We start from the raw sequence: 7,972 nt of genomic DNA, 5'->3' as shown, positions 1-7,972 counted from the left end.
ATAGAATCATAGAATCCCACTTCTCCAGCTTGTCCAGGTCCCTCTGGATGGCATCCCATCCTCTGGCGTGTTGACCGCACCACTCAGCTTGGTGTCATCTGTCATCAATCAATTTGCTTCTTTTTCAGAACATTTCCTGAGAAGCATTCATATATGGTGTGTCTGTATATACACACTGTGGCCTTTCAGTATATACAGTGGGCTTATAAGGATGATGGAGAGAGACTTTTTACCAGGGCTTGTAGTGACAGGACAAGGGGCAACAGTTTTAAACTGGAAGGGGGTGGACATAAGGAAGAAATTTTTTTTGCTGAGGATGGTGAGACACTGGAACAGATAGTCCAGGGAAGTTGTGGATGCCTCATCATTGGAAGTGTTCAAGGTGAAGCTGTATGGGGCTTTGAGCAACCTGATCTAGTGAAAGATGTCCCTGCCCATGGCAGGGGGCGTGGACTAGATAATCTTTAAAGGTCCCTTCCAACCCAAACCATTCTATGATTCTTTGATTCTAATGTAAAGATGGGAAAGAAAATGAGGACATAACAGTCTGCATGTATGAATAAACTGATCAAAAGTACTTGAATGCAGAATAAAGAGACAGTGAGGCATTATTTATTCTCTTAAGAGAAGGACACAGTGTTTATAAATGTGGGAGTGCTTAGGTGTGACCCATTGATTCATGACTCCCTTTAGTTTTCATGTGAGTTTATTTCAGCTTGAAAGTCGTGTTCTTCTTCTTAGAGTGTGACAAAGTTCCCTTTGAGGTGAGTTGGCCAATTTGCATTCTGTGGTGATCATTATAGCAATTTCTTGCCTGCTGCTGGTATTTTAACAGACTAGGCCAAAACTGCAACCAGTTACATCCTGTGCAACCCCTTTGACTTCAGTAAGACTGCATGGACTATAAATTAGTGAAAAAATTGCTCCAAACTTTGTAGTCTTCTTTTGGGAGCATGTTACATGTGCACCGGTACAAGAAAAAAAGCATTTATTTGATAGAACAGCCACCTAGACTCCTTAATAACAATATGAATACAATAAACCACTGGAAAAATCAGTGTCCTTGGATTTTCTTGCACAATTGAAAGTGCCATTTTAAGTGGCATGATTCATAACTACTCAAATTCTGTAGTTTTACAAAAAGCATTTATAAATTAACTTGGAATACAGGGTGTTAAAATGAATAAGTAGTGCTTTGCATTATTTTTATTAGAATAGGTCACATTAATTAGCCCTGGTATGGAGGGGAGGAGAAGTTTCTCTTGAATGCTCTACTCTACAGTGCATTATTAATTTTCTCATTAGTTCCTTTTTAGCTCATTAGCTTTTAAATGTTATAGTTTAAAACTGAGGTGAAGCTGGAAGTATCTGTTCACTCTGCCATCCATTTCAAGCCATCTGACAATCATTGTCATTATGATTAATTTATATTGTGGTGGTACCAAATCTAGGGTAGGGGTGCTATCACCACGGTTTGTGGTGATGATAAAAATAAACTCTTAAAGAGAAATTTCTTTCTGTACCATTTTAGGACATTTTAGGGTTAAAGTGAATTAAAGAATGAATTAAAACTCAAGTAACTTTCACTTTCTAAATGCAATCAGAGGATTGGGGTGAACAGAAGTATGCAGTGGTGAGACTATGGCATACAATGACTGGTATCTGGAAAAAGAACTGAAGACTGGGAGATTTCTCCTCCAGGTAGAGTGCTGCATTTTGCAACCTTCAACTTAACACTGTCTTTGCACTCTGACTCATGGCCAAACAGTTAAAGTTTAACAACTAAACTATTCTTGGGAAAAAGTTGGAAAAAAACACATAGTAACAGCCTTATAAAATTTAATCAGCCTCATTGAAAATGTAATCTGGATGCACAAGGAAAAAACAATATGCTTACATATTCCATCAGTCTCATCTTGTGAGATGGAGGAGCCTGACTTTTCATTCCTTTCCTCTGATAGCTGGTTATTATAGCACCAGGGCTTGGTTCACCAGGACCTTGAACCTTGTGCAGTGCTTTAGTCAACAAAAATGCCTTAAAATGCAACCAACCTGTGATACAGCGGAGTTTTAAATTCAGTTGTTACAGGAATGCATAACTGAAGGAAGAGCAAAGCTGTGAACACCTTCATTGTCCAAATGCTGATATTTTACATGGAAGCTTCACACCATCGTGCCATATTGCCTATGGAAAATGCATATTAGCAGATAGGACCGAGCAATTGCATCTACTCTTTGTAGGCAGCAAGCTCAAGAAGGAAGATTATTAGAATACCAATGCAAGTATTGTGGACTGGCATGCACAATCCCAGATATCCCTTCAGGACCTTTGAGGTGTTACCGTCATTTTGCAGGATACCCCTTTGATTAAGGAATTACTAGGCTCTTGCTTTTGGAAGAGGTCTCCCATATGAGATCATACAACATTTTATGGCCTGAGGCTGTAAAGAGTTCTTTTTACACTATTCTTTTGATACACACCATGCAATTAATGTCATAGACATTAATTGACCTACAATTTCTTAGGTATAATTTCTCAACCTACCTGTAATTCTCCCTTTGTCAAAGAAGACTGTTAGGTACAGTGCAGAAAGTGGCTCCCTCCACCACTGTGCTAAGGATTAAAAGTACCAGGAGCTGGTGTTTTTAGGAGACAGCTGAAATATGTGAGTTGTCTGAGAGCACTGTGACCCTGCTTTTATGTGTTAGAGTGTACTGCCGAAAAGATTACACAGCACAACAAGGAAATATTTTCAGGCAGGTAAGGTTTCTCCCACACTGTGAAAAACATATGACTCACTTCATGCTAATCACACAGTATTTTTGTAGCAGTACGTGATAGCAATTTCTTCAGTTCTTGTCAGTAATTTACCTTCCTAATAAGGTGGAGCTGCTGAAAGGAACTGAGAAGCAATAGATGTTGAAAGTCAGTGAAATCTGAAGTGTGAACTTAATGATGAATCTCTTCAGCTTTACAATTCCTCCCATGCTCCCCCGCCCCTTCAAATCCCTTTTAGAAACCTCCAATTATTTTAATCCCTCCTTAATAGAGGTCTCAGAAGGGCTTCTCTGCCACATCTACCTTGCTCGCAAAGCACAAAGGGACCAACAATGCAAAGCATGGCCCTACCCCTGATAATGTGTTGTGAGAGAAGTCCTGGATAGAGACCACTGTGCTGAGTGTCCTGTGCAGCACAGCAACCCTTTTCCCATCAAGACATAAACTTTACATGCACCACATAGTACTACTGGGGGAGAGAGCTTATTTCAGTCTTGCTGCAATCTGTGTGCAAAGTCACAAAAAGTTTACATTTTTGGAAAAAGTGTGGGGGAAAGGTCTGTTGCTTTTCTGATCTTTACCTTTCACTCCTTTTCATGTCTTCACAACAGCGTTGCACCAGCAAGCGCCCTCTTTTCCATGCCCTGTTTTTTCTAAGCTTATAAAATAGCTTATCTTGTGCTTTCCTGACCCCAAACATCATGTCTGAAGTCCACTCTACATGCCATATTGCAGAAGTTGCCACAAAATCTGCGCTCTATCCCTTTTCCCCCAAATATCTGAAAACTTCATTACTGCTTCTTTGGAGAACTGATGATTTGGTTCCCGAGTCTGACTGTACCTGGGGTTTATCTGCTGGAAGCACAGTGGCCTGGGGTGCTGCATCATCTAAGTTCAGATCAATATCCCTGTTGACAGAAACAAACCTGTAAGTCTTGATGTGGGTCTGTTGCTGGAGACTTTCCTTACGGTTTTATAAGCTGTACCTATTCATTGTGATCCTCTCTCTTCATCTATGGCTGCTTCAGCCTCATGGATCAGTCTTGAACAGATCTGTGTTTCCACCAAACATAACAGCTGGCTGCTGCCAAAAAGGGGGAGTCCCACTTCCTCCTCCTGGCCACACATTTTTGCTGCTTATCTTCTGCCACCCATTTCTGGTGCTCTTTAAACTTTTAATCACCCAGTAAAAATGGTGGATATTCTTTTGCTATCTTAGAAAGCCAGGTGGATCACACTATGCTCCAGTGAGCACACAGTCATTGTGCTCACTCACAAGAGTGAGTGCATGGTTTGGAGCAGAGGAGGGAGGCTTGCCTTATTTGATGGACGCGATTGAATCAGCTCACCTGCCCTTGGATGTCTGCTGAACATCTTGCAAGTGTTTTATGGCTTATCAGCAGGGGCACCTTATTACATGCCTTTGAGTCCACTACCTGGAGATAAATGGTAGTCAGTCACAAATCATCTCTGGACACATCCTCACTAAGAACTAGAATGCAATGCAGGGATACAGACTAGTAAAAACCTGAGGCAGTAAAGCTGCACGATGTGGTACAAGGTGGCATGGACTTGCTACCTTGTGCCTGGTAACAGCACAGCCTTGCTTCCACCATGCTGTGTGCAAGCCAGGGTACCTTGCTTCCTTAGAGTGACAGCGCATCTGTTTGGAAAGTAACTGGCCCCAAAGAACACAGCTGCAGAGGGAACTAGCTCCCACAAATACGAGGTCTGAACAAATCCTCCATGCTGAGAAGGCTGAGGACAGTAGTCTTGCTCCCACCACAAATATGGGCTCTAGGAGGCTGGTAATATAGCACCCAATGCATCTCACTGACAATTTCCACAGCACTGAAGGAGGTTAGACCCCTTCGTCAGACCAATTACTGCAGCCCCAGCTTCAAAATCTGGAAGGTGAGAGCTTATCTCAAAATTAACAATCTGGATGGTTCTCTTCATTGCACAAAAATTGAACCACTTCATGCAATTCGTACAACCTACTGCTTATAATATGTGGGATGCAGCTGATACAACAAGACCTTGCATTTCCATGGCATTGGCATGAATTTCCCCCATCTCCCTCTGACCCCAAATCAGTAGTCTGTTTGGGTTTTTTTTGCGAAGAAATGAATTGCTGAATTAAAACAAATGGGGGAAAAAAATATTTCTTAGCTGGAGGGCCAAATTCACATAACATGTTTCTTCCAAGTTTTTCCTTTATTGTGTGAAACAGGCATTCTTTTTATTTCCCAGCATATCCTGTCTGAGTCTTGTCCAGAGAACAGTAATTCCCAACCACATTTTCTTTCTCGTGATTTAGAAAAGAGGTTGGAAGAATCCTACAGAAAGAAACTTTGCCTTTGGAAGAGAGAGATGGAAATTTCTGGGTTGTACAGCTGACTGGGAATTTAAGAGGTTTGGCTCATCTTGCTTTTGAACTGTGGCTTATTACAGTTAATTGATGAAAAATCTGACAAAGAATGAGGCAGCAAAGTTCCTCCCTCTCCCTTTCTCTCAAGCTCCTTTCTCTGGGTTTTTTTTGCAAAGAAATGAATTGCTGAATTAAAACAAATGGGGGAAAAATATTTCTTAGCTGGAGGGCCAAATTCACATAACATGTTTCTTCCAAGTTTTTCCTTTATTGTGTGAAACAGGCATTCTTTTTATTTCCCAGCATATCCTGTCTGAGTCTTGTCCAGAGAATAGTAATTCCCAACCACATTTTCTTTCTCTCGATTTAGAAAAGAGGTTGGAAGAATCCTACAGAAAGAAACTTTGCCTTTGGAAGAGAGAGATGGAAATTTCTGGGTTGTACAGCTGACTGGGAATTTAAGAGGTTTGGCTCATCTTGCTTTTGAACTGTGGCTTATTACAGTTAATTGATGAAAAATCTGACAAAGAATGAGGCAGCAAAGTTCCTCCCTCTCCCTTTCTCTCAAGCTCCTTTCTCCAGTTTTTGTTCATTATCTTTTGTTATACGTAAGACTCGTACTCTGAATCAAGGTTTATGTGAGTCATCACATTAGCCACACTATATTGTAGTAGTGGAGGTGGAAAAAGAAAAGTGGAAGAGGAGACCTGAGAAACTGGAGCAGAAGGTAAAAACCCTGAGGCACCTCAAATTCTCCAGAAATGCTGCCAACTGGAAGCATCACTGGCAAGGATTTTGTCTATTCATGAATGCAAATAGACCTTCTGGAAAGGAAGACATGTGAAAGGTAGCTATTTTTATTTTAATATTAATGGGTTGGACACACTAGATTTAATAGCTATATTTAAGTGAGGAAGAGTATGACAGCTAGACAGTCACAGATATTTGGACACTACTGTGCCCTGAGAAAGAATGATGCATTTGAAAGATATCGGCTTGATAGGAGAAGCTGAAAGAAAGGGAGAAACTGCTGCATCATTTATAACAAGTTTAAGATTGCGGAGCTGAATATGCAATTTTGGATGTTTTGCAGAATCTGAGCCCAGATGGGGTATCAGGGACTCAAAAGAGAAAGAGAACTGCTAAAGTTCCTTTTTTAAGCTGAGGAAAAGCAGTCAGAATTTGTCAGGCTGCAAAAAATAGCTGTTCAGAAGGAAAACAGAATAGTGCATAGTGAACTGCAAGATCAGCAAGATCCAACAGAACATGCAGAGGAAAAACAAAATCACATATCCTAAGAAAGGATTTGCAAAATACAAGTTGGATAGATTTGCAAGAAGAAGTGTAATAAACAAAGTGAGAGTTTATTTTGAGGAGAGCCAGTATGCCTGTGAGAAGCAGTTATTTTGTAAAAACCTTCAAAAAAGGAAAGAATATACTTAAAGAAAAGGATTCCTAGTCTACTTAGAGAATCAGAAATCTTTGTGAGAGCTGTTCAAGATACAGGTACATACAGTGCATAGATATTACTTTGAAGACAAGTGAAACCCTTATAAATAGGCTACTGGGGCTCAAATACATGGGATATTGCGCAGAGAAAATTGTATCTGTTGGAACAAGAGGAAAAACCTCAGATCTTACAATAGGAAGTAATTCTTTGTAATTTTAAGTCTCCTAGCTGTTAAAAAAAAAGGACAAGAAAGAAGCATAAAGAACTGTGGTAAGGAGATTGTGGGCTTCTACCAGCAGACCTGTACCTGGGCTTTGAGGGGCATGCTAACCCAGGCTGGACAGTCTCACGGTCTGTTCAACATGCTCATTTCTTCAGTTTGGCTGCTCTTTCACTCCAGCTGCTTATCTAAGGCAGATAAACCTGCCCTGTCAGTACTGCTTCCCTCCCCACTAATGTTTTGGGTACTGAATTAATTCAAGATATAAATGAGAGCAGCAGTCATCCAAGTTAACAGTCACATGAATGATTACTCATATTGTTGAATGGGATGCAAATTAACTTGCTTTTCTGGAGTGTATTGAGCTGTTTGTATTTCCTGGAAAGGTTAGGTTTGCAGTTCAGAGTAAAAGAGCTCTTGTGCTTGGGAGGGCACAACTGGGCTTCTTCTTGTGGCAGGCTTTGCATTTTTCAGGGTAAAGCTGACAATCAAGGATTTATAGTGTATCATTGGAAAAGATGAGTTTTCCTTACATCCATGCATTGGTAAATCTGTTTCTGATAACAGGTGATAATGAATCACCACATAAAGAGCAGGATCAGCCATTTTGTAACCTGTCATGTTTTTGAGAAAAGTGATATTTTGCTGCCCCAAGTAAGAATCTTGCAATTACCTTTCCTATGACTGTGTCCCCCCAGGACTGGATGAATTTTGAACATGCTGGATACAAAACTAGAATAATCCTATTGTGTGCTAATCATTTCAGCAAACACATTTTTGTGAATATTACTGCCCAGAGGTACAGACAGACACCATCATCCAATAAATGTCTCCTTCATTAACCATGTATTTAGAAGTGTACAAGTGGGAAGGATAGATAACAGCTCTATTGCTCCATTCAGCAAGGCTTGAAAAAGCTGTGATTGCAAATGTGGTTAAGCCTAGTCTGCCAGGTCAAGCTGGCCTAGCAAACAGCTGTGGTGGTGTCAGATCTTACTGTGTCTTCAAAGGTTTGTTACAGCCCCTTCCCCATTGGAGTGGGTGAAGCCAAGTGTGTGCACGGGCTTCGGTTCTCAGTGTGCGTGCCATGACTGGGGCAGCAGCTGAGGCAGGGACCTGGGCTCCTTTCTGCTGACTGTTCACAAGGGAACG

This window comes from Pygoscelis adeliae, unplaced genomic scaffold (assembly GCF_000699105.1).
Source record: "Pygoscelis adeliae isolate BGI_AS28 unplaced genomic scaffold, ASM69910v1 Scaffold141, whole genome shotgun sequence".
NCBI classification, from domain to species: domain Eukaryota; kingdom Metazoa; phylum Chordata; class Aves; order Sphenisciformes; family Spheniscidae; genus Pygoscelis; species Pygoscelis adeliae.
Note: the sequence above shows the minus strand (reverse complement) of the source record.